Raw genomic sequence first — 26,875 nt, 5'->3', positions numbered from 1 at the left:
TAAGGCAAGTATGTCCTATCTACACCCTTATGTTGTCAAGCTGTGACCAAAGTGTGTACAGTAACTGAGTGAAATGTATGTGCATAATAGTAGTGTGGAATCTGGTACTTTGTGTGGCAACATTCAGGTAGTGCTATAAAACATTGCTCCCACAGGTCTGTCAGATATGAACACTGTGCCCAGAAATAAAAGAATGATACCCTGTAATGGTACTGTTTAGTTTGGAATTGTATGGCACTGTGAGTGATGCAGTTGCTCTGAATAATAAGGTATTACTCATCACTGTCACCTGCACTGTGCTACATAATATAACTGTCTAGGAAATCCTGTATAAGAGTGTTGTAATTACAAGGTCAAAATATAAAACCACAGGAGAATTATAAGACAGAAATCAGATAGGAGATATACAGCAATATCTATATAGCACACACAACTGTGATGGACAGTGTTTTAGTTTTAGCAGACACAGCCATGGTCTGAATCCTGGGAATGGAAGTAGGCAGCATACAGAATCATACCCCACAACTGTACAGATAAGTCCAGAATATCCAGTATATCGGCCCATATCTGCTGCCTGTCACCCTGTCCCTTGGGAAATCAGTGGGATGATCCTAGATGTTTAGGCAGCACACAGGAAATACAACTAATTGTCACACATCTATAAGAACAAACCTGTCACACTAGCAATTCCCCAAAATGTTATGAGAGTAATAAGCCACACATGTCCCATCTACACCCCCATGTTGTCAAGCTGTGACCAGAGTGTGTACAGTAACAGAGTGAGATGTATGCGCATAATACTAATGTGAAATCTGGTACTTTGTGTGGCAACATTCAGGTAGTGCTAACAAACATTGCTCCAACAGATACGAACACTGTGCCGAGAAATAAAAACCTGATACCCTGTACTGGTACTGTTTACTCTGTTACTGTATGGCATTGTGAGTGTTGCAGTTGCTCTGAATAATAAGGTATCACTGATCACTGTCACTCACACTGTGCTACATAACGGTCTAGGAAATCCTGCATAAGAGTGTTGTAAGTCACTAAAGGTTGAAGAGGGCAACAGTCTACATATGTCCCGGTTCATCTGCATGTGGTCAAGACATGGCCAGAGTCTGTGCAAAAAGAGATGGACGGGTATGTGCATCACATCAACCTGGGATCCTCAAGTTTGTGTAGAAACAGTGCTAACAAACAATTCCTCCACAGGTATACCAGGTAAGAGGTACATACTGCAAGTAAAACCAGTCCATGTATATAGTTGTCGACAGCCATATCACTGTCCAAACTAAGGCAATAGGGTAGTGTAGTAACACTTGTAAGGTACAGATAACAGCACTGACTGAGAAAGTAATGTGAACTACAGAAATATACTAGTTGTTAATTGACATCTTCCCTCCCACCATATCTCCAACAATACACTAAATACCCACCTCGACTGGTACATGATGACTCCACTGTAATGATGGGACATATGTCCTGTGGTTTGATAATTATATAAATCTGTTTCTATGCATGTGCTATGTTGAAATACTCCAACATAGGTGGCATGGTGTCATCAATGTGCCTGCATGCTGTTATTACCACTGTGGTCCCATATATGCATGTGGTCCATTTGCTATGCAACTGTTCCATATCTGGTGTCTGGGTTAATGGGAATATCTATGCATGCTGTTATACCTAATCCTAGAATGTGTTGACTATTACTAACCCACATATGTTGATAAACCATAAACACCATAGCACGTATGGGAATGCGGGTCCCAGTGGACCCACATGTCCAACCTCAGCTGGTCATGGCACCAGGCACCAGCACGTCAGGGGCCCAACCCAGGACCTCCTCATCCATTGGTCCTGCACCACCTTCGGGTGGAACCACCTCAGGGGATGGGGCTCACCCCCCCCGGGAATGGCCACAGACAGGAACCTGTCGCCCTGTCACCAGGTCTGGGTCGTGGTGTGTAGCAAGCTCAATCAGCAGTTTGGAGAACTGCTACGCCAGCTAGAGTGCCGCGTGTCGTGACTAGAGGGTCGGCCTGGCTCTCCGACTCAGCCCCCAGCACAGCCACCTTTGGGGCTGTGAAGGTGCAGTGGTGACTGTCCATGGGTGGGGGCCTCAATCCCAATGTTTCCACTAGGGGGCTCACGGGCTTCCGATTTCCCAATACCCCTCCCCATCAAGGTGTTTTCCCCCCATGTGTCATATACTGCCACTGTATGAGTCTTGTTTGTCTTGTCTGTTAACCTAGCCAACCTACATCCACAAATATACCTACTATCCCTCCCCAACATCCCACTCTCACCTGAAAAAAAAAGGGCAATCTGTTCCAAACAAAAAATATATCGCCACATACATAGCTGTCTATTTTGCACACGTGTCCACTGGACACGTAATCTGGTCTAACTGGCATCACAACATATTATTGTTGTCCTCACCCCTCTCTCAGAGGGTTTGAGTGTCCAAATCTACATACAAATTCAGTATATATGCACAGCTGTTGCTGTAGAAGAAATGGGAAGCTATGGACCTTCCCTGCACCCTCCTGCACATCCTTAGCTATATTCCCTACTGTCTTTCCCTCTTTGTGCCCCTTTTTCACCACTTTCCTATCAACCATTTTTTTCTTTTCTTTTAAAGAAATTAGCATGGGGTAAGCAGGAGTAAGCACTTTTAAGCAGTAGTAAGCGGGTTTAAGCCTGTTGGAGTAGGGGTAAGCAATGCCTACACAGGTTAAGCAATTTAGAAACTAACTGAGTATAAGAAACTGTAACCAGAAGTTAGCATTGCTTACCTCCACGCAAACCCACTTACAACTGCTTAAAAGTACCTTAATCACTCTGTATCCAATGGCCCTTGTTCTGCCCAGCAATAAAATAAACAGCCATTGCAAGGCTCGAACCTAGGATCCTACACACCATAGACAAAGTGATTTACCACTAAGCCATGTCAGATAAACATAACCCTGATGTTTTCACAAACATATCATCCAACTGAGTAATTCAAAAGTACAGGAAATGTATTTAAACATGTAGATGTATGGGTGTGTGTGTATATATATTTAATATCTAAATAGATATAACATATCTATATATGTATATATATATATATATATATATATATGTATATATATATATATATATATATATATATATATATATATATATATATATATATATATATATATATATATATATATATATATATATATATATATATATATATATATATATATATATATACACACACACACACACACATATATATATATATATATATATATATATACACATATATATATATATACACACACACACATATATATATATATATATATATATATATATATATATATATATATATATATATATATATATATATATATATATATATACAGCAATAAATATATGTAAGCATAAATATATATCTATATAGGTATATACAGACATATACTGATAGATATAAAAGAGAACATAACAAAAACATATATGCCACATGCACCATTAATGGGGGTGAAAGGGCCTAAACAACATACGTCTTGTACATACAGATATTACCCCCACACACAGCCAAACACATCTACCCTGCAGTACAATACCAACTGTTGCAAATCCCATAACCAGGACCTGACACAACATGGGCACAAGATGTTAACAGTACTCCATCCCACCTGTATGATGTCAGGCTGGTATCAGTAACATATCATGTGGTACAGTCTGGCTACCATAGGGAATGTACAATGTGGAAGCAATCAACATTCCTAAGATACATATACACAGACACATATGCTGATACATTTTATACATATATATATATATATATATATATATATATATAGATATATATAGATATATATATATATATATATAGATATATATATATATATATATATATATATATGTAACTACACATACACAAACAGAGATACGTATAGGAAGATACATATGTAGAAGGTGCACATAATACGGACAGCCACTATGCCTACAACTGCCACCTTACTAACTGGACAGTGTATGAGCCACCCATACAAATGACAATTGTTGCCTGCAACATATACCCGCAGAGAGGTCAAAGGATATAACTCCACACACAGGTTTGCATACATGGGAAAGCTTTATTTGTGTACTATTACAGTTGTATATGCCATGTCATGTAGCTGTTTAGACTCTGGCATACATATAAACAGAGTAATGCAACTGTGAAACAGTGATATTAATACAGTAGTCTGTAAAGGTTTACATATGTTGCTGTCCAGGCCGAGGCCTTCAAGTGTACAATAGTAAAGACAGACTGGGCCACAGGATACCAATCAATCAACAGTAAGTAATGCAGATGTATTGTCCAGCAGCCTCTAACTCTACTCTGTACACAATCCCTAGGGGGTAAAAACCTCAGTTGACACAATGGGATGTATCTGTTACATAACAATGCGTAACTGACACCATCACAATCATACTGACAAACAGAACAGTCTGTATGACAGGAAGCAGTAGGCCTGCATTTACCAAAGGTGAATTGTATGGTAATGTACATCCAGATACCTTAAGGCAGGTTACCCCTGATACCCCCACATGTTGTAACAGCCTAGGTTAGTTATGGTACATTCCCCCCATAGACTGAATAATACAGGGTCATGCACCACTGTTACATACACTGGCCTCTGGAGTGCATAAGGGCACATATGTATTGTGTATGTGAAGTCGACACATATATGGACACAACCCCCACAATATCTGTGGGGGTCACAACAGCAGTGGACTGATGGCAGGAATGGCAGCATGACATACTCAAAGCCCACTACATAACAACCCCTGACAGCATGTCATATGTACAAAGCCTGGTATGTAGGTGGAGGACAGAGGCTAGAACACAGGCCCATATTTGAAATACTGTTGTCATACACTAAGCAAGTCGCTGGTGTTACAGGATAGTCTGCAACATACCCATAGTCAGGAATATGAAGTTAGAAACAGAAATAGATGTAACTATGAACGAATAGCACTCAGCAAACACACTGCCAGTGATATATCTGACACAAGACATGTGTGGTGGACAGACAAAACATAATAGGCACACCTCTGTCCATCAAGTGGATAGGTCCACAGTTGAGAGCTATGCAGACATTCCAAGGTAAACTAGTATGTACACACAAACCCTGTAACACCGGTGCTATACAGTGCATACAACAACACTACTCACACTCTGTCTGTAGTTCTGGAACCTCCTACAAATATGTAGCTGGCCTGAGTGTGCAGGTTCTCCTGTAAGAGGTTTTGCTACCTGCTGTCTGTAACTCTGCTGCCCACACACAGGAAGGATGTCCACCATGCAGGAAAGGTAAAGGGACCACGCCTTCATGCTATAGGGATTTATAGTAGTTGGTTGCCATGGCAGTGGTAACTGGAAGCACTACACAGAATGCTGCATGCAGGTATCAAATGGAGGACACTGGTGCAGAGGCCATCACCTGATCATGTGTATCACCTATAAAATCCATGCTGCAATCTATTCAAAGCAGCTCAATCCATTTACTGGACAGAGACCGAGAGATGGAGAGTGCATGAAAGGCACAAACAAACAAAAAACAAACAAACAAACAAATAAATATCCAGAAGAGACATCATTCCCACAACAGGTATGTGAAGTACATATGCATATAAATGACTGCAGTACTTCATTGGTTCATAGGTTGGTACTAGGGCCTATACAAGCCCAGCCAAAAAGGTACCCTGGCTTTTGCCACCCAAGAAAATTATTTTCCTGTGCCACTGTCGAGCAGAGCCACAGAAGTGATCCCCGGGGTGAATTTCCTATTTCCTATCCAATCATCAAGATTTTTCTTGAAGAGTACTAATGAGGAGCTTTGTTTGATATAGATAGGTAGTTTATTCCAGAGTATGGGAAGTCTCTGGGACAGGAATCTATCCCTCTAGCATGTTCTGTTTATTGTGGTGACAAGGTTTAGGTCCCTAGAGCATGTAGCTCGGAGGGATTAGAACTTCTTTAAGTGGAGCATGTTCAACAGCTCTGGGTTTGACATAGCTTTGTATGTTAGGCAGAGATCACCTCTGAGTAGGTGATATGCGACGGAGTAAAGCTGGAGTTTTTTGAGATGGTCTGTGTAGGGCATTTGTTTGAGGCCAGTAATCCTCTTTGTGAGGTATTTCTGTGGCCTTTCCAGTTGTTGTAGATGTCTTGTGAGATACATACCAAAAGGGGCATTGTACTCTATAATGGGTCTAATGAGTGATGAGTACAGGGGAACAATGACCTCTTTTTTTCTGGATGAGAAACCTTTTAGGTGTGCCATGTAGAAGGATTTCCTGACTACTGTGGCGATGTGATTATCAAAGGAGAGACTACTGTCCACCTGTGTCCCAAGGTCTCTTATCACACTTTCGGTGTTAAGTATACTACCGCCTATGTTTTAGTTCATGGGTATAGAGTTTTTACAAAAGGTGATGACAATGCACTTTTTAGCATTGAGCTTGAGGCCATGGATTTGACACCAATCATCTATCTCAGTGAGGCCCTTTTGTAAGATGTCCACATTGCTAGGAGTTTCGATTATGGCTCCTAGTTTGCAGTCATCTGTAGGTCACTTGTTAGCTAAAGACCTTCTGTGATAGCCTGTACTTCAGAGAAGTAGATACCAAACAGGAGAGGACCCAGGATTGAACCCTATGGTATTCCACTTGTCACTGGTCTGAAGTCGGATTTGGAGTCTGCTACATTCACAGTGTGGGTTCTGTCAGTGAGCCAGTTGGCAACCCATCTTGTGACATAGGGATTTATACCTAGTTTAGTGAACTTATTTATAATTCCAGAGTGGGGGATGGTGTTGAAAGCCTTGGCAATATCTAGATAGGCTGTGTGAACCACCTTACCCTTGTCTACGGCTTTGGTGACTGCTTCAAAGAAGTCTTTGTTTATAAGTTCCATGATGATACGTTCGATGGCCTTGCAGACCAGGCTTGTCGGGCTAATGGGGCGGTAGTTCCCGAGGTCCATGGTGGCTCCCCCCTTGTGGAGTGGGATAACCATTGCTGTGTGCCATTCAGCGGGCACAAAGCCTGAGGTGAGGCTATGATTGAACATGGTGCTTAGGTGGGGTGCCAGTTCATTCTGTAGTTTGTGTAGAATGCGGCCTGGGATGTTGTCAGGTCCCATGGCTGCTGTGTTCTTGGCTTTGGAGAGTGTGGGTTTTACCTGTGCAGCCATGATTACAGGAACTTTGCATTCTTCCGGTACAGAGATGGGCCCTTTAGGGGTGAGAGAGGGGTAAAGTTAGCACTGAACCTATCTGCCAGGATGTTGGCAATATCAGTTGGTTCTGTATATTTAGTACCATTGTGCTGTAATTCAGAGCAGATCTGAGTGTTGCCATTGAGATTCTTGACAAAGCTATAGAATTCTTTGTGGTTGCCTTTAGAATCAGTGGTGATTTTGCTTTTGTAACTAGCTTTGGAGGATTTTGTCAGGGATCGCAGCTTCTTACTGAGGCTGACCAGGGAGCTCCTCCACTCATGGGATTTTACTCTCTTTTGCAACAGTCTCTTCCTTCTGTTGTACAGTTTGTTTATGGCAGGAAACCATCAGATTGGCTTCCTTTTTTTGGAGGAAACCATCTTGGTTCTGTTTGGGATAGCACAATCCATGCACTTGTGCAAGTGCTTATAAAGTGCAACTGTGTAGGTTTCAGTAGTCGTAACTGCATTATCCATCTGCATGGGTGTCATGAAGTTCACGACTTCTGTCTTAAGAAGCATGAAGTTGGCTTTGGAGAAATTTTTTACCATGCTTTCCTTAATGGGGGTGGGGGCAGGATGTGGATATCTAGGGTAATTATCTTATGGTCGGATCGGACCAATGAGGCGTTATCTTCAGGTGTGGGACACCAGTCACTCATGTTGGTAATGACTAGATCTAGGATATTGTTGCTCCTGGTGGGGGTGTGGATCAGTTGATCCAGGTCATTGGTGTTTATGAATTCCTGAAAGCGTTGAGTGAAGGAGTTGGTACATGAGTATTTTCCCAGTTAATGGTGGGGTAGTTGAAATCGCCCATTATTAGGGTGTTTGCTTGAACCCTAATATTTTCCAGTACATCAAGAAAAGAGGAGTGGGAATCCTGGGGCATGGTGGGAGATCTGTAGCAAGCTACAATTTGGATTGCAGTTCTGTCCAGAGTTAGTTGCACTTGGATAACCTTGGCTGCATTATGCTGAGCAACTAGCCTGGAGGTGTGGATTTCCTTAATGAATATGGACACACCTCCACCTTTGGTATTCTGGTCCAGGTTACATGGCCGAAAATTGTGGTATGAGTTATAGCCTGGTAGTGCAGGGGTGCTCTCTGGAGCCTTGAACCAGGTCTCAGTCACTGCACGGATATCGATGTTCTCCATTTTAAGGAGTGCCTCAAATGAGTGCATTTTGAGATTTAGACTTCTAGCATTGAGTAGCATCACCCTCAGTTTTTGCTTGCCTGTTCCTGTTACGGTGGTGAATTTGTTATTTGAACCTTGCCTGAAAAAGGCACTATGGGGCAGCAACAACCTTAGCCAGTATCTGGAATCCCAGGGGTGACAGGTGCAGGCCATCTCTCGCAAAGCATCGTGGTCTGTTGACCATGTCATCCAAGGCAGACAGATACTGGATCCCTTTAGAATGACGTGGTCCATAATAATGGGATAGATGATGTGGAATGATTTATATGTGTCATCAGATGTTGTTGTAATGATGTTCAGGTTAACAACTGCTAAGGACAATAGAGTCTGTCCCTGTGGGTAGTGGGCCATCCCCTCAACTGTGCAGAGCAGCACTGACTGATAAGATGTAAGCCATCATAGTGTGTGTTTCAACTGTGCAGAGCAGCACTGACTGATAAGATGTAAGCCATTGTGTTGTGTAATGTGAAGCATGTATATTACTGTGGCCAATAGCTGGTGGTGGAAGTAATTCCATAATAATGTCACGTGGGATCCACCTCTTGCAGGATATCCTGGTTAACCTCTATTATAGCATGCAGGAATGCCATAGGTGTGTAATAGGGCTACCTGCAATCTGGCCCTACATATACCCCCCTAATGTTAGGCTGTGTCCATATGTGGCACCTGTCTATGTTGTAGCAAGGCACAACAGTGCAGCTGTGCAGGACGATGTTGTGAGATTGTGGATCTGATGTCTGAATGTACCCCATATATAGGTATGCATATATATATATATATATATATATATATATATATATATATATATATATATATATATATATACATGTATGTCCACAAATATACAGATACTCATGTGTAGACATATATATAAACCCATTGCTGGGAGCACATTGCCCTTGTCTGTGAAGTATGGAATGGGAATATAGGGAAGAATGGCAGGTATAGTTGTGGAGGTGGTCAGGGTTAGTAGATAAAGGGGACAGCCTACAGGGGTGGTATGTGACACATGTGGTGGGTAAACACCCAGGATGGTGTGTGTGGTCTGTGATGTGGTAGCCCCATGGGCCCCAATAAGGACACAATGGGAACAAGCCTCCCACCCACTGCTACTCACAACAGCAGTCCATGTCCCGAAGGTGCCTGGCCTGGAGGCTGAGCAGGAAGAGCATGTGGGCCCTGTGAATGTGTACTGGGTGCCTCAAAGTGATGTAGCACATCCCACATGTGTCTGTGGTGCCCGTTATGGAACAGACCCTGGACCTGACCTTGGGGGACAATATCATATATGTGTGTGCCCCCGGGGGCGGGCAACATCCCCTGAGTTGGTTCCACCTGAAGGTATTGTTGGACCAGTACATGAGGAGGCTCCCGGGTGGGTCACACATGTGATGTGGCCTGGTAACATGGGCAGATGAGTTTGGAGAGGTGGTTCTGCTGGCCAATAGTACATATACATGCCATTGTGTCACTGTTATAGAACATATGTTGGTAGCAATAGTCTACACAATCCTAGAACATGTCCAACAGCATGCATAGATAACCCTAATAACACAGAATGTCAGATGTGCAGCAACCACATAGCAAGCATACCACAGGCATATATGGAACCATAGTGACCCTGACAATGGCATGCAGGTGAATAGTCTGTAACAGGCCAGCAATGATAGTGTCCACACAGGGAACACGGCTACAAACATATTGCACAAAGTGTGGTATAATACAATATCTGCCCCACTGGTAGGTATGCTGTAGCCATACCTATTGAGTTGTGTCTATAGTTTGTTGTCGCTGATATGGTGGGTGACAGTGATATGTACTAAGAACTGTGGTAACCTTGCTGCATGACTTGCTCACACCTGTGTCCATCTTTATGTCTTTCAGTCAAGATGTCCCATGGAAGGCTTCCAGCATACTCAGCCGCTGAAAACAACATTGTGGTGAACCACTTCATACAGCACTACCCTGTCTTGCCGGGCCGCCCATGATCAGCAGTAGTGGACTGCCGTGTGGAACGACCTAGTCCACAGGGTCAATGACGTTGGACTGCACAACCGCAGTTATGAGCAGGTCTGGCATCACTGTTCTGACCTGCTTCGCAATGCCCATTGGCGTGCTGCTGCAGTCAGGGGATCACCTTGCCACAGGGGGGGGCCATGCCATCCATCCTCCCGACATGTGTGGAGGAGCTCGTAGCCAGCCTCGTGGCACCTGCCCATTCACATAGCCACCGACCAGCAGACACCTATGTGGAGGTGGGTGCTACCCACACACTGGCTGAGGAGCATACAGGTAAGGCCACAGGGCACATCAGTAGATCACTGTTGCATATACATCCGCATCTGTACATGTAGATCATGCATATCTAACATGTCATAGATATAGTCTGTTGGTGCATAGTAGTGATAAACAGATGTGCATATGTGGTAGTATTGTGGACATGTACTGTTGATGTATTGTAATGCTGCACCCACCCTGTAACAATGCCACAGGTGTGGCCACTGACTTTGCATCTCTCACCCTCTTAGGCAGCAGCCTGTAACTGGTGAGTATGGTTTATGTAGATGCTTGCCAATACACCGGGCATGTAATGGCTATGATATATTCCATGCACATATCTAACACACCTACCCAGAATGCATGCTTTACATGTGCACGTATTTTTGCTGTTAAATGCATGGCATCACAGTGGTGACCATGATGGGGTATTAAAAAAGTATGTCAGACACCTGCAAGATAACTAATATCCTGTCATTGCATAATGCGTCCACAGGGAGTAACATAATAGTGGGAGACATGGCCTACGTTAGGGACATGTTTGGAACAACACCCATATACAGTGCAACACCAGTGTATATACCTGTAGGACAATGGCAACTGTTGCAGAGTTACACTATGACATCACTATGGCATAGGATACTACTGTGGTCCACATTATCAGCTGGGACTAGGCTGTAACATGTGGTGTTCAGTGTATGGGACAATGCAAAGTGACACATGTGTAGGCCTTACTTGTCGAGCATCCACACAAAGGCTGAAGTGGAGGGTGTCAGCATGACACATCGGTGCACTGCAGCAGGGATCCTATGGATGCTAAGAATGGCGGTATCTGTACATAGTCAGGTTCAGGAACTGTGGCAGACATAACCCTACCCCTACAGCAATAGTGACGGCAGTGTGTGAACACCAAGGGATTTGCAAGTGAGTAGACCTTGCAATCATGCAGATTAGGGGAACATGTGTAGGGCAGACTGAACACACATTGGCAAATGCAGATGGCCCACACTAGTATACCCCTGCTAGGAGTAGTGGCTACTGAAGTACACGTAACAATAGGTTCAACAAACCATCATGATAAGGGTGTGCACACATATGCCCACAGGGAGTGTATGCATCGCAGTCAGCATCCGCACACCTAACACATTCTGGAGACACTGCATGTGAAAGCACAGGACATATGTCACATATCGGGCCCATGTACTGTTAAGATATGCAGTGATGTGGTCCCATGGCAGATCAAGGAAGGGTGCGTTATATCAGTAAGGGTGTGTACACCCTCCATAGCCACTGTATGCTCTGATGGTTGTCAGTGTAACAGTATTGGATTGGTCATACCTGGTCCGCTGATGCTGAGAGCTGTAAATCAGACATCAGGCATTCACAAATGACATCTGCCCACATATCATCCCAGGTATGTGTTGCTGAAAAATACAGGAGCTGTGAGCATTAAAGCTGACATAACTGACACAGTACCACACATTCAGCAATGGGTTGTACACCTGTGAGGTGTGGTGCACAGTACATGGCAGGGTGCAGAACAGGTGCACAGCAATACTGTGTACATGGGTGCAGTGGTATCCAGGGGAAGGGGCATCACCTAGTGACAGCACATGCATCACACACATGTACACTGTTGCTAGCATGGATTGACTATAGCGGCACTGCATGCTGTTGTGTACTATGTGTTATGCATGTTGACAGATGGGTAATAGGAGGACTGTGTGTACTATCATTGTGCAACCTCACTTGTGTGTGTGTGTGTGTGTGTGTGTGCACGTGTGTGTGTGCGCGTCCTCGTGGGTAGTTAGTTTATCTGTAGGGTCACTCTGGTGAAGTGGAGGGAGGTTGATGCATGTAGGATGCGTGTGTGCATGTGTGTGTGTTTGTGTGGGTGGCCATGTATGCACACGTGTGATTGTGGGGTTGTTCTTACAGCAGTACCCCCCCCTTTGGGATTGTGCAGTACATGGTCATGGACTACCACGTTACACACCAGGAATACTTATCATATATGTAATCACAGGACAGCTGATAGTATAAGAAGGTCTATAGCATGGAACTGGCATTGAGAGGGAAGGTAGACACCTGGTATACCCTTAACATCGCATTCAGCAGAGAGGTGGCTGACAACCCAGATGCATTGGGGAATTACTAGTCAATACCAGGGAGTGTATCCATATAGTATGGTTGTCACATGACAGGCTGATTGAGCAGCATATCTGGCATGTACTGAGCAATACATATACATGACACTCCAGTGCATGATATTATGGAGTGAACATAGTAGCCCACACATATAGGGGCCAAGCTCATAATGTCTGGACATACACAGGGTGAACACTGAATGACAGCAGTGAGGCCATCTAAAACCACTACACACAGGTCAGACAGGTAATGTAGTAACAGGTCTTGTGTTGTGAATATTTGTCTAGGCATTTAGAGGACTGATATGTTAATGAGTGGTATCAATGAATGTATATTACCAAGTGTGATGCAGGATGGGGAACGCATGGAAATATACGTGGGACTGTCTGCAAAGTCATGGACAGGTAGGTATTACGGTGGTGTGTGTGTGTGTGTGTGTGTATACTGTTATGCAATGCTGTACAGGTTTTAAAGTGTATTTATTGTTTTCCCCCACAGGTGGCGAGGTGGGTCAGGGTCCCTCCTGCATGCACTCTGATGTTGGTGTCAATACAGACAACGAAGATGATGATAGTACTGTTGAGGTAAAGATGGGGGTGTCAGGGGCTGAAACAGCATCATCATATGACATCCCCTTTTTAGCCACCCCAACCCCGCACACAGTTTCAGTGCCTATACATACCCCATCACCAGTGGCCATAGTGGAGGGACAGCTGGCATTTGGTGGCAGTGCACAGGAAGGTGTGGTAACCATGCCTACTGTGTTTGGTCACAGCAGGCATAGCCAGATGTCTGGCAGGTCACCACACAGGCAGATGTCCCAGGAAGCACATGGTAGGGCTGCTGGTCATCATGCCCCTGGCAGACGCAACACAGCTGGTACCAGCAGGCACATGATTCAGGCTGTCATGGTGGTGCAGGCACGTATGGAACGTTACACCAGACAGGGCCTGAGGCTGCAGAGGGCTGCTTTCACATCTGCAAGTGACAATGCCCGTGAACTGGCTGGTGCCATCTGTGTGTTAACTGAGTTCATGGATAGACGGTCTGGTGAGATGATAGTCCTCATCGACTGTGGTGTGTCCATGCTTGAAAGTGTGGTGGGAGTGCTGCGACACCTGCATGGACATAAGCCAGCAATGTCAACAGCTGGCAGTCAATGTGGACGTGCTAGGACACCAAGGGTCTCCCATAGTGGCAGTACCAGCCTTGGCACTGCGGGGGGGGGGTGCTGTCCACAGCATGCCATGAGCATGTGGTCCTGGCCAGTCCCAGGAGGGACCTGGTTCCAGTGGACATTTGTCATCATCAGGTGAGAGTAGCACATTGAGGCCTGTACCTGGACATGCCCATGGAAGCCCTGGCAGGCACAGTCCATATCTCCATGGCTGGAGGCTGTGCACTGCGCACCCTGCCAGGTATGGTCTGCAGCTGTCCATAAATGCCTGTGTAGGGCAGCCACATGGCAAAACTGTGTGCATGCATGCATACCCACACACTATACGAACACACCTAGGGCAACCCCATACCTACACATACCACATCGCCATGCCCAGTTCACCTCACTACACCCCTCACCCACACACATGGTGTCAAATATATGGCCCACCCTCGGCCTCTGGCAAACCAACAACACACTCTGTGCATATGATGATACCTGTGCCACATCCCTGTCATCCATACCATTGATGCAGGGACAGGCTAATATGGTTCTGATGCACACTGTGACTGTACTTCAGTGTACCACAGTACTGCAGTGTAACATGTTGTAAGGAGTAAAATGTAATGCATATATGTTAGGTAGTATAGCCATCCAGCAATGATGCATTATAGCTGTTAGTAACACTGGTTGTTTGTGGTCTCTATAATGATATCCATTTGTGTTGTAGGTGTATATGTGTTAGCACGAGGATGGTCTGGGGTCATATTCCACAATGGGGTATGGCACTGTGGTGACACCATGGCTGTGACATATCTGGAGTAGAGTTGAACACATATCACAGGTTTGTATAACAGTTACTGCCTGTGCCACATGGACAGGTGACCCATTGGGACGTGTATAATCTGCAGCCTGATGTAGACCCATCCACATACATGCACACTCTTACTTGGCAATACTGGGACTAGACCCCTACCTAGGTACGTACTGATACTGAAGTGTGTGGCTTTCATTGCACACACCAAACAACGTTTAGGGTGAGGTGTGTTACATGCAGAACATCCCCAGACATGTACAGTATGCTAATGGGGGATGTAATGGGTGTATATGGACAATACATAGTGTGACATACCTTCATATACACATTAACAGACACATAACAGGCAGACACATCCGAGAGACTTGGGCCTATCGCTGCTAACTATCTTGACCATCTGTCCAATGTGTTACAGGTAGGCTGCACAAAGCACATACATAACTGGCCTGGATTGTGGTATCAGTTACCTGTATGGTTGATGGTGACAGTGGTAAGCATAACATGGTACATGAGACATATACCGGGTGTACCTTGATGTAATGACAGTGTACACAGCACCCACATCCCCCAGTGGATATTGTACTCCCTGAAACCCATGATGACACTCTGACATACCCACCATCACACATTGCCCATGACTGCGATACAACCCATTGTATATCCCAACAGTGTTACTACAGCGATATGCATCTAATGCACATGCCACATGCATAGTAGGATGTTGCATTGTCATGCCTCACCTATGGGAAGCAACAACACTATCTGTACTACTATGTGAGCCCATCCACATACATGCACACTCTTACTTGGTAATACCGGGACTAGACCCTACCTAGGTAATGCGTACTGATACTGAAGTGTGTGGCTTTCATTGCACACACCAAACAACGTTTAGGGTGAGGTGTGTTACCATGCAGAACACCCCCAGACATGTACAGTATGCTAATGGGGATGTAATGGGTGTATATGGACAATACATAGTGTGACATACCTTCATATACACATTAACAGACACATAACAGGCAGACACACCCGAGAGACTTGGGCCTATCGCTGCTAACTAACTTGACCGTCTGTCCAATGTGTTCCAGGTAGGCTGCACAAAGCACATGCATAACTGGCCTGGATTGTGGTATCAGTTACCTGTATGGTTGATGGTGACAGTGGTAACCGTAACATGGTACATGAGACATATACCGGGTGTACCTTGATGTAATGACAGTGTACAGAGCACCCACATCCCCCAGTGGATATTGTACTCCCTGAAACCCATGATGACACTCTGACATACCCACCATCACACATTGCCCATGACTGCGATACAACCCATTGTATATCCCAACAGTATTACTACAGCAATATGCATCTAATGCACATGCCACATGCATAGTAGGGTGTTGCATTGTCATGCCTCACCTATGGGAAGCAACAACACTATCTGTACTACTATGTGGCAATGGGTATTGTAATAGGAGTATGTGGCCTTGGAATGCTGCACCCTACAGATATATGGATATGCACACATACACACACTTGCCAGAACACAATGGGTAACCCATGCCTATCAACCCATTTGTACAACACTGTTGTGCTGGAACTGCAAGGCTCATGTAGCCGGTATGGAGAGGAGCTTAACAGAGTACATGTAATGGTCCATACAGCAACAGCCACAACTGACTATGGCAATGGGGGTTGTGTTGGTTGTGAAGGCCCTCATGGAATTCCCAAGTACAGGTGTGCTAACACAAAGACACTGCTATACTAAGTCATGCACACGTACACGTGCCAGTACTGTGGTGCATCGCTTCAGGTGGTCATACCTGTGTACCTAGCTATTGTCCAAGGAGAGATGGGTTGTGTGTACAGTGGTATCCTGCCACGTGACAGCAGGCAATCTATCAACAGATGCATCAGTCAATCCTCCAGGTGCCTCCTGCACATGGCCACTGAGGTGATTAAGTTAACATGTATGCAACATGCATGACACACATGGTTAATGCCTGTGATGAAGACCTGTACTCAAGTATGTTCTGTTGACTTTGGTAGTGTAGTGGAGGTACCCCTGGTATGTGGTGCGTACAGGGTGTTATCTCCTATATGTGCCAGTTCTTACACAGCTGGGCAGACATGTCAGTGTCAATCAAGCTCAGGTTGCCTGTACATATCCCAGCTGGATACCTGTCATCTGCACATGTGTACAGGGACTGACAGTCATCAGATTGGCAAGTAGTTATGCAGTAGGATGAATGTGTTGACAGATAGACGTTTGACAACATTATGCATGCCATAACTACATATCAGAAGCCCTCACTAACATGTCATATACAGACAGTAGTCTACAGTTACATTCCATATATCAGATCATTACCCAGTAGGGGTTATATACTGTGACACAGCTCACACACCAGGGATACAACAGGGAGGCCTGAGAGTCCAGCTATGCCTGCAGGTGTGCTGTTGTCAGTACTACATTTAGCACTCTACTCTTGCCTGGGTAAGCACTGTCAGCAGTAGTATCACCATGATACACTACATGCCAGTGTGACAGCATGTACCCTGGGCTACTAGTCCTGTATGTAACACATTCACATGGATAACAGTGCTGTACAGGCCTCATATTTGTCTGTGTCCCACACATGACACTCACACCCCTTGCTACTGTAATGACAGCACATAAGCGCATGTACTGTACATGGCATTACATACACTTATTACAGATGTCATTACCCTGCTATGTTATCAGACTGGGTGGTGTGAACTGGTTACCAGGGCTAAGCCATGCTTAGCAGGTATCAACACTGCTGCAAAATAACAGCTACGCTGATTTGCGCACTGGTAAGCGAAGCCTACACTGTGTAAGCACCCGTACGTTTACCTGTAACTTAGCACCGCTTAGCTTCACCCAAACCTGCATAAACGCTGCTCAAAACTGCCTTAACCACTCTGTATCCGAAAGCCCTTGTTCTGCCCAGCAACAAAATGAACAGCCCTTGAACCCAGGACCCTGTACACTATAGTCACAACACTTAACCATTATGCCATAACCACTGTGAAGACAGCTGTTGTTTTCCAATATATCTGTCAATACACATATTGATTAGTATTGAACAATTGCCTTTACTTCCACAATTGTGTAGTACTTGTTATTAATATGACTGTTGCATCACATATGTCATTTTACCATAATGTACACATAGCAAATACATATGGTGAGATACATCTGGGAGGGTATATACAACTGTGAGGTTTACACATGACAGGAATATGGATATATACATATAATAGGTTGATATATGTCTACATGTACATACACATCTAGATTCATGTTTCATATATATATATATATATATATATATATATATATATATATATATATATGATATATTCAGTATATATCATTTTCAGATCTAGGTGCTTAGGATTTCCCTCTCTCTTCCCCCTTGGCTGACCCGGTGTGACTCAGTTTGAACTTCACATTTACCTACACTAACAAACTGCAGCTCCTGAATAATGGTGTTTACATGATTGCAGTTGGAAAACAACAAAAATTGTTTCTCCCAGCAATTAATCAGAGTAGGTTACACACACAAAAAGCATTTGTTAAGCTTTCTCTTACAATGCTGTGTAATTAAGCAAGTCACCATTTTGGTCAGCCATAGGGCTCTTTTTTACTCGAGTATTTGCCTCCTTCCCCTGTAACTAAAGTACACTGACTCTTACATTTGTCTCTCTAACCCTAACATTTACAGTATAATGTATACCTTTCTGGCTTTCTAACACTCAAGACATAGATTCCTGTTTAAAGTTTTACTTACTTGTCTGACATTTGAACAAGTAACCCTTGTAATAATCCTCAGAATTGTATACTGTTGGTCTGTATTTCCTGCTAAACATAAGTAAAATTACAGTGCTGAGTGCAAGTAACATTACAGTGCTGAGTGCAGATTGTAGGCCCTTACATTCAACTTATCTCTGGTGTGGTGTCAGTCAATCAAGGTATTCCTCTAACCACTCCTACTGCCTTCTCTTCCCCCCTTTCCTCATACAGGTTAAACTGCTACAACTTAGTACAGGCATTGGTTCATCCCTGCTCTGCTTTCCCTGGCTTCTCTCGGGCTTGCTTCGCACCCCACCCTGCCCCCAAATTCCTCCCACCCCTGGTGCTGCTACATTTATTGGTACTAGACCACACTCCACTTTTTAAACCAATCAGAAACAACTTGCCACTCAACAGCACCACTCTCAACCTGATACCACCAGTCCTCCAACTCTACTATTCCTTTTGCCTAAGTTTCAAGTACCATTCAGTAGGTATACTATCACCCAAAATAGTCTTATTAACTCTACTTCTACCCCTTTTACTCATCCCATATCTCCTAACAGCCTACGAATATCAGGATCACCCAGGTTTCCACTACCCTAAATTCCAAACATCCATCCCATCTACAACAGATAATAATGCACCCTTACTAACTCCCCTCATGCTTACCTCCTTTACACCTAAATACTACCATCTTACTAGACCTATTTACATTAGTCTTAAAACTAGACACTATTACAAAACTTTATTCAAAATCTTAAAACTCATACTCAGGATACACTACAACCTCACAAAGGATGGCGACATCCACCCAAACCCTGGTCCATTCCCACCTGTTGGCCCTAATCCCCCTACTATATCCCCTACCACCATAGCTCCAACAAATAGACCTCCTAGCTCACAGCATAAATAACAAAACTCAGCACCTGCATGCTCTCTTAGCTGTTCATTCCCCAGATATATTATGCCTAACAGAAACGTGGCTGAAGCCTGCCACCAAGGACCACGAGATTCTGCCACCAGGGTATAGTATGTTTCAACTAGACCGTACCACCAGAAAGGGGGTGGGGTAGCCATACTTTACAAGTCTACCCTATCTGCCAGCATAGACACCCAACAACCAGCCCAGTTCAATAATGCTGAAATTCTTATCTCAAAACTACAAATTAACAAAAACAATTGTATGTGTCTACATTCCCCCAGGGAGGAACACAGAAACCTTAGAAGACTTCTTATATTGGTTATCCAATAACCACCCCCAAGAAACAATTGTTCTTGGGGATTTCAACATTGACTGGAACACTTGCTCTTGTGAAACCCCCACAACCCACATAAACCTCTATGGATTTACTGAAATCATAACCTCCCCCACCAGGACAGGAAAACCCAATAACAAGGAAAGTACCCTAGACTGAATACTTGTCAATACCCATCTTCAATCTTATAAATCAGGCACTTTGCCTGATGACCTAAGTGACCACTGTCTCACCTATGTAATCAAGCTCAAAGTAGACTGCTCCTACCAACCCACCTATAGAATATTAAGAAACAACAAGAATTTTATTCTCACCAAGTTTCAAAATGAACTTAAGGCATGCAACTGGTCAATACTAAAAAGTCTCCCCCTAGATGAAGCAGTAGCATACTTTAACACCAAATTCCTTGCTGTTCTTAACTCCCATGCTCCCAGCTGCTCTATTAGAACCAAAGTTAATATTGCACCATGGCTTTCTAAAGATACCAAAACCAAAATTTAATTCAGAAACAAAGCATGGGCCACCTACCGAAAAACAAAAGCTCCACTTGATCAACTAAGATTCAGACAGCTAAGGAATGACACCAAAAAATCCATAACCTTAAACAAAAAAAAAAAACACTACTACCATCTACTGCAAAAACAACAAAACAAACCTCAAAAGTTCTGGGCAGGAATAAACAAACTACTCCAACAAACTACTCCACCCAGGCCAAACCCCCTCAGCTTCTCTACAAAACCCCCCAGTAGACATTGCTAATAACTTCAACAGCTTCTTCATAGAGACTATCCAGTCAACACTCTCCCAATGGCTCTAACTGTAATGTAGCCACACCCAGTACCCAAACATACTTTACCTTCCAACCTGTTCCTACTCAACTTATTCATGCCCTACTTAAGAAACTAAGACCCACCACCCTGACTGCCGACCTTCTCCCAGCAGACTATCTACAAAAGGCTGCTGACACCATAGCCTACCCCATCTCTATCTTGATCAACAGAGCTATATCTGAAGCTACTGTACCCACTATATGAAAAATCTATCATCTACCATATCATACCGCTCCATAAAGGAGGTAGTTCCACTGAACTATCAAACTTTAGACCCACAGCTATTCTGTCACCTCTAGCTAAAATTATGGAGAAGTGTGTACACATACAGCTCATGCCCTACCTCACACACAACAAGCTGTTGCCCAGCTTTCAGCATGGCTTTAAGCCACACCACAGTGCTATTTCTGCCCTCCTCTCTTTCACTAATGTCATTAACCCCAAACGCAATAATAACAAACTATCCTCAGCACTCTTTCTAGATCTATCCAAGGCTTTTGACATGGTTGACCACAAAATGCTTATAAATACCTTGAATGCCTTCTCCTTAAACAACCATGCACTCCAATGGTTTCAATCCTACCTGCAGGGCAGGCAACAGACAGTCCTATGGCAGGACAAGCTATCATCTCGCCTATCCATCACATTAGGAGTTCCCCAGGGCTCGATACTAGGACCCCTTCTTTTCTCCATCTTTATCAACGACCTTCATTCAGTCATCCCAGATGCTACCTGCATTCAATATGAGGATGACTCCACCTTGATTTGTTCTGACACCTCACCAGCTACTTTATTCACATTAACCCAAATTACCTTCAATACAGTGAAAAAAATGGCTCTCCAATCAACATCTAATCCTAAACCCCAACAAGACTAAGTTGCGTCTCTTCTCCCCCACATGCAGGACCCCCCTGCCAGCCTTCAACATAACTGCTAACAATGGCACTATCATCTCCCCAGAAGCCCAAACTAAACTGCTGGGTGTCATAGTTAATAACAACCTGAAGTTTGATGTGCATATCAATCAAAACCATTAATAAAAAACTTGGCTCTCTTTACAGACTCAAACCTTTCCTTACCCCACTTGCTAGAACTGCAACTGCCTGTTCCCATCTGCTATCAACTCTTCTCTATGCCTCACCTCCATTCTCCAACTTAAACAAAACAGATCTTAATAAACGATCATCCTGCTATAACCATATTGCCAGATTTGCTACTGGCACAGCCTACCGGACACACTACTGTCACAACCTAAATCGCCTAGGATGGCTTGAACTGCCAAGCCTACTGCAGTTCAACCAGCTAATAGTGGCACATAAATTCCTTTACCAACCAGAAGATACACCTGCACTAAAAAATATTATCAGTCCCTACACCAGCACCCGGCCACTGTGATCATCCACTAGACTCCTAGTTCAAACATACAAATCCAACTACTCAGCTGGGGACACTCTGTTTGCCAACTCTGTTGGAAAAATATGGAACAGACTCCCAGCTGACTTGACCCTAGAACCCTCACTAACTCAATTCAAAAACAAACTCAAGAAATACTTCAAAATTCATTGGTTATGTCCTTGCACTAACCCCGACTAGTGACCTCTCTATTTCCTTAGGAAGGTGCCTTACCTTCAACTACTTCTAACTTTTTTCTACCACTCCATTTCAGGAAGGGTCAGTTGTATAACTGCTGCTCAGTGTGTCTTAAACCTGAATGTAATGTTATAAAGAACAGAAAACACCACGCTGGACACAAAAGTTGTAGTTAGATTAGCGCTTTCGTTTATACAAATGGATAAACTTCTTCAGATAAAAAACAGAGGAAATTGGATGCTTAAATACAAGTGCAAAATGACATCACATCCTGTCAATAAAATCTTACAAAACATAAAATTTCTTCTACAAATATTCCCATCCATGTTAATACAAATAAATGGTTATACCTATACATAAAAAATACAATAATATATCTAAATATTAATTAATAAACAGAGCATGAATCTCTATCTAAATAATGCCCTTAATTTTAATAAACTGGTGATGGAGATGGGGTCATTTAATCCAGGAGACACCGAGGAATTAAGTTTCAGTTGCCAAACTAACTCCCTTTCTTCTAACTTCAAGGGGGAAGGACCCCATCTACCGTTATCTGAAATGTTCTCAATAACTAGGAAGTGGAAACTATGGTGGGGGAACATTATAACATGTCTTGCTAAGGCATTTGTGGTATTACCCTTAGAAATAGCGTACACATGTTCATAAATCCTACTTTTAATGGCTCTATCTGCAGTCGCGACAAATTGCAAGGTAAACAACCCCTTTCGTGTCATGACAAAATGTGGGGTGTGTAATATGTGTAAACATATTTATGTGACCAAATCATTTGAAGTTCTAGGGAAAAGATTTCATGTGAATGATAAATTCAATTGTAACACGAAAGGGGTCGTTTACCTTGCAATGTGTCGCGACTGCCCTGCGTATTACGTAGGGAAAACAGATAGAGCCATTAAAATAGAATTTATGAACATGTGTATGCTATTTCTAAGGGTAATACCACAAATGCCTTAGCAAGACATGTTATAATGTTCCCCCACCATAGTTTCCACTTCCTAGTTATTGAGAACATTTCAGATAACGGTAGAGGGGGTGCTTCCCCCTTGAAGTTAGAAGAAAGGGAGTTAGTTTGGCAACTGAAACTTAATTCCTCGGTGTCTCCTGGATTAAATGACACCATCTCCATCACCAGTTTATTAAAATTAAGGGCATTATTTAGATAGAGATTCATGCTCTGTTTATTAATTAATATTTAGATATATTATTGTATTTTTTATGTATAGGTATAAACATTTATTTGTATTAACATGGATGGGAATATTTGTAGAAGAAATTTTATGTTTTGTAAGATTTTATTGACAGGATGTGATGTCATTTTGCACTTGTATTTAAGCATCCAATTTCCTCTGTTTTTTATCTGAAGAAGTTTATCCATTTGTATAAACGAAAGCGCTAATCTAACTACAACTTTTGTGTCCAGCGTGGTGTTTTCTGTTCTTTAATACGTTTACTATATTTGGTTGAGTTTGTGTGAATGTAATGTTATGTATGTTTAACTTTGAAAACAATGTTATGTTTTGTAAAGTGTTTTATAATAAGTACTATATGTGCTAAATGCTGGCATTGCTTATGACTGTAATTTGCTTGAAACTAGCATTTACTAAATGTTCAGTGTGTATTATTATCTTGGAGCTTTTCTTCCCGGGCCTCTGCTGAAAATGGACATGTATCCAGTCGGACTATCCTGGTCAAAATGTAAAATAAATAAAATAAAATAAATATTCATACATGTCTGTATACACATCTGAATAGCGCAACATATATATGGCCATGTGTACATCTCTTCATATGTATACACACACACACACACACACACACACACACACACACACACACATACACACACACACATATATATATATATATATATATATATATATATATATATATATATATATATATATATATATATGGATTCCATACATTTTGTCGAATTACACTTAGTCAAAAATGATTTCCAGGCATTTCACTTCACTGAAAGCTCACTTGACTGAAAGCTCACTTAGTCGAAGTTCATTTGGTCGAAAATGGAATATAGCCCCTGCCCCACTGCAGTGCAACCATGGAGTGAGAATATTAAATAAGGGGGGGGTGGGGGGCGTAGCTTCCTACATTATGCCAATAACTTTTACTAAAGATATATATACCAATGCATTTCTAATGGATAAACCTTCTTATAATAGTGAATACATTAAAATTACCCCCCTTATTTAATATTCTCACTCCAGTGTTGCACTGCAGTGGGGAAGGGGCTATATTCCATTTTTGACCAAATGAACTTCGACCAAGTGAGCTTTCAGTGAAGTACAATGCCTGGTATCATTTTTGACTAAGTGTAATTCGACCAAATGTATGGAATCCATATATATATATATATATATATATATATATATATATATATATATATATATGTGTGTGTGTGTATAGATATATGTTTATATAGCTATATATGTATGCACATCCTATGTGTCCAGATATGCCTATTTATGTAGATATATATGTAGATATCTGTAACTATATGTGCATACATATCTATTCTGATATACCTATTACTGTCAATATATATGAAGATATCCATAAGTATATGTGCAAATGTATCTCTATCTGTATATGTGTAGACATATATTGCTGTGTATATGTATATATCTGAGTGTTTATATGTATATCTATGTACATATACATATACATCTATGTACGTTGATATGTATATGTGTATATATCTATACAGATATATGGATAATTATATATACATATATGCTCACCATATGTCCTGAACATGGAGTGCAGCCCTACCTCAGCCCCAATAGTCCCAACCTCTTAGTGCAAGGGGATGTCAGGTATGTACTGCAAGTATATATATATATAGACTATCGCTGCTGTAATAGGGGTTGTCTTCACAGACGTGTGTGGGAGGTCACATCTGCTGTAAACGTGTGCCATTGGCTACTGACAGACATCCTAAGGACATCATAGTACAGTACCACTGCTAGCACAGTGATGATCCTGTGGACTACAGCAGAGATATTGCCAATAAATGTGAATAGTCTGACACACTCTGGTCAGTCCAGAGATATACACAGAACCCCTTAGTGCAAGACATGTGGACCAAGCCTGACAATGTGGATGTTAACAGCCATGTAGATGGGTATATCACATAAATACTGGTATACATTTGCCTCCATAGGTTATGCATTCACACACCCTTGTCTGTCCTGACACATAATAACCACTAGTACAGAGGTGCCATGGCCACATACTACCCACTAGTTAGTGACATACATCTGTACAACATCCCACTGCTTTGACTGACATACATGACTGTTATGGTGGAATGGCAGCAGTACATCTGGCAAGTATCTGGACATAACATCACACTGGGTAAGTACGCTAACCTGCTAGGCATGTAACAAAGCATTGTGCAGGCTACAGGCAAACTGCCACAACACTGGCCTACAATATTTCTTATGGGGGAATACACATGTACCTGCATATATAGCAGGCTCTACAGGCATGTCACAGCACAGTGTAACTGACACCTGTGTGACAGTGCATAACCACAACCAATGTGAACACAGCCACAGCCACAAATGGTAAGCTACCGCAATATTACAGTATATGGACTATCTGATCAACACCATCCTCATATGTACCACTCGTACACTAACCCTACATATACTGGGCCACTACACAGTGTGGTCCGATGCCTGTCTGTAGTATGGGACGTGTGTGTTTGGCTTTACAAACATGTAAACCGATAGGGTAACATACAGTGGAGCAGCATGTTACATCAGATAGAGCAGGACCAAGTACAATGACATCTACCACAGACTGTACACAGGCAAAGGTACATATTCACAATACACACACTGTCAACAATCACCATATGTACACAGACCTCAGTACTGTACAAACAACCACAGAATGCCCAGGTTATATCCTCAAATATAACCTCTAGTATACATAACATTGTAACAGTCTGATAGCTCACTGGCTTATCAGATATGATGTCAATAAACTTTGGTATACAGAACATATGCACCTCTAACTGCATGACATATGTACAACAGTTGACAGAGTTGTGGCTAGAGGCACAAACACAGGGCCAATATTGACATGTTGTGGTGATAACCTCATACATTTAGTGTTGTAACAGGGTTTGTTTCGACATATGTCCTATGAGGGATATGAAGTCAGTAACTCTCAGGGCTGTCGCCATGTACTGACTGCAATCCTCACACTATACTTCTGCAGTTCACAGATTAGTGCTCTGTGAGTAACACAAGAAACCAAAGGCACCACACACTGCCCAGCCTGCAGATGACCCTACAGATGGGGGTTTCCTCAGAAACATAGCGCTGTCATGGCAGGTATTAAAACATGTAGACCAGAGATATCTACACACACACCCTCTTAAACCAACATTACTCCAAATGCAGAATAGCAACACTTACAACCTGTAGTCATGCCAGGCACATCCTCCTCATGTGTGTTGACCAGTTTTACGGATG

This window comes from Protopterus annectens, chromosome 3.part0, assembly GCF_019279795.1.
Source record: "Protopterus annectens isolate FY-2018-M chromosome 3.part0, PAN1.0, whole genome shotgun sequence".
NCBI classification, from domain to species: Eukaryota; Metazoa; Chordata; order Ceratodontiformes; family Protopteridae; genus Protopterus; species Protopterus annectens.
The sequence above is the reverse complement of the archived record's forward strand: the minus strand, read 5'-3'. Positions refer to the sequence as shown.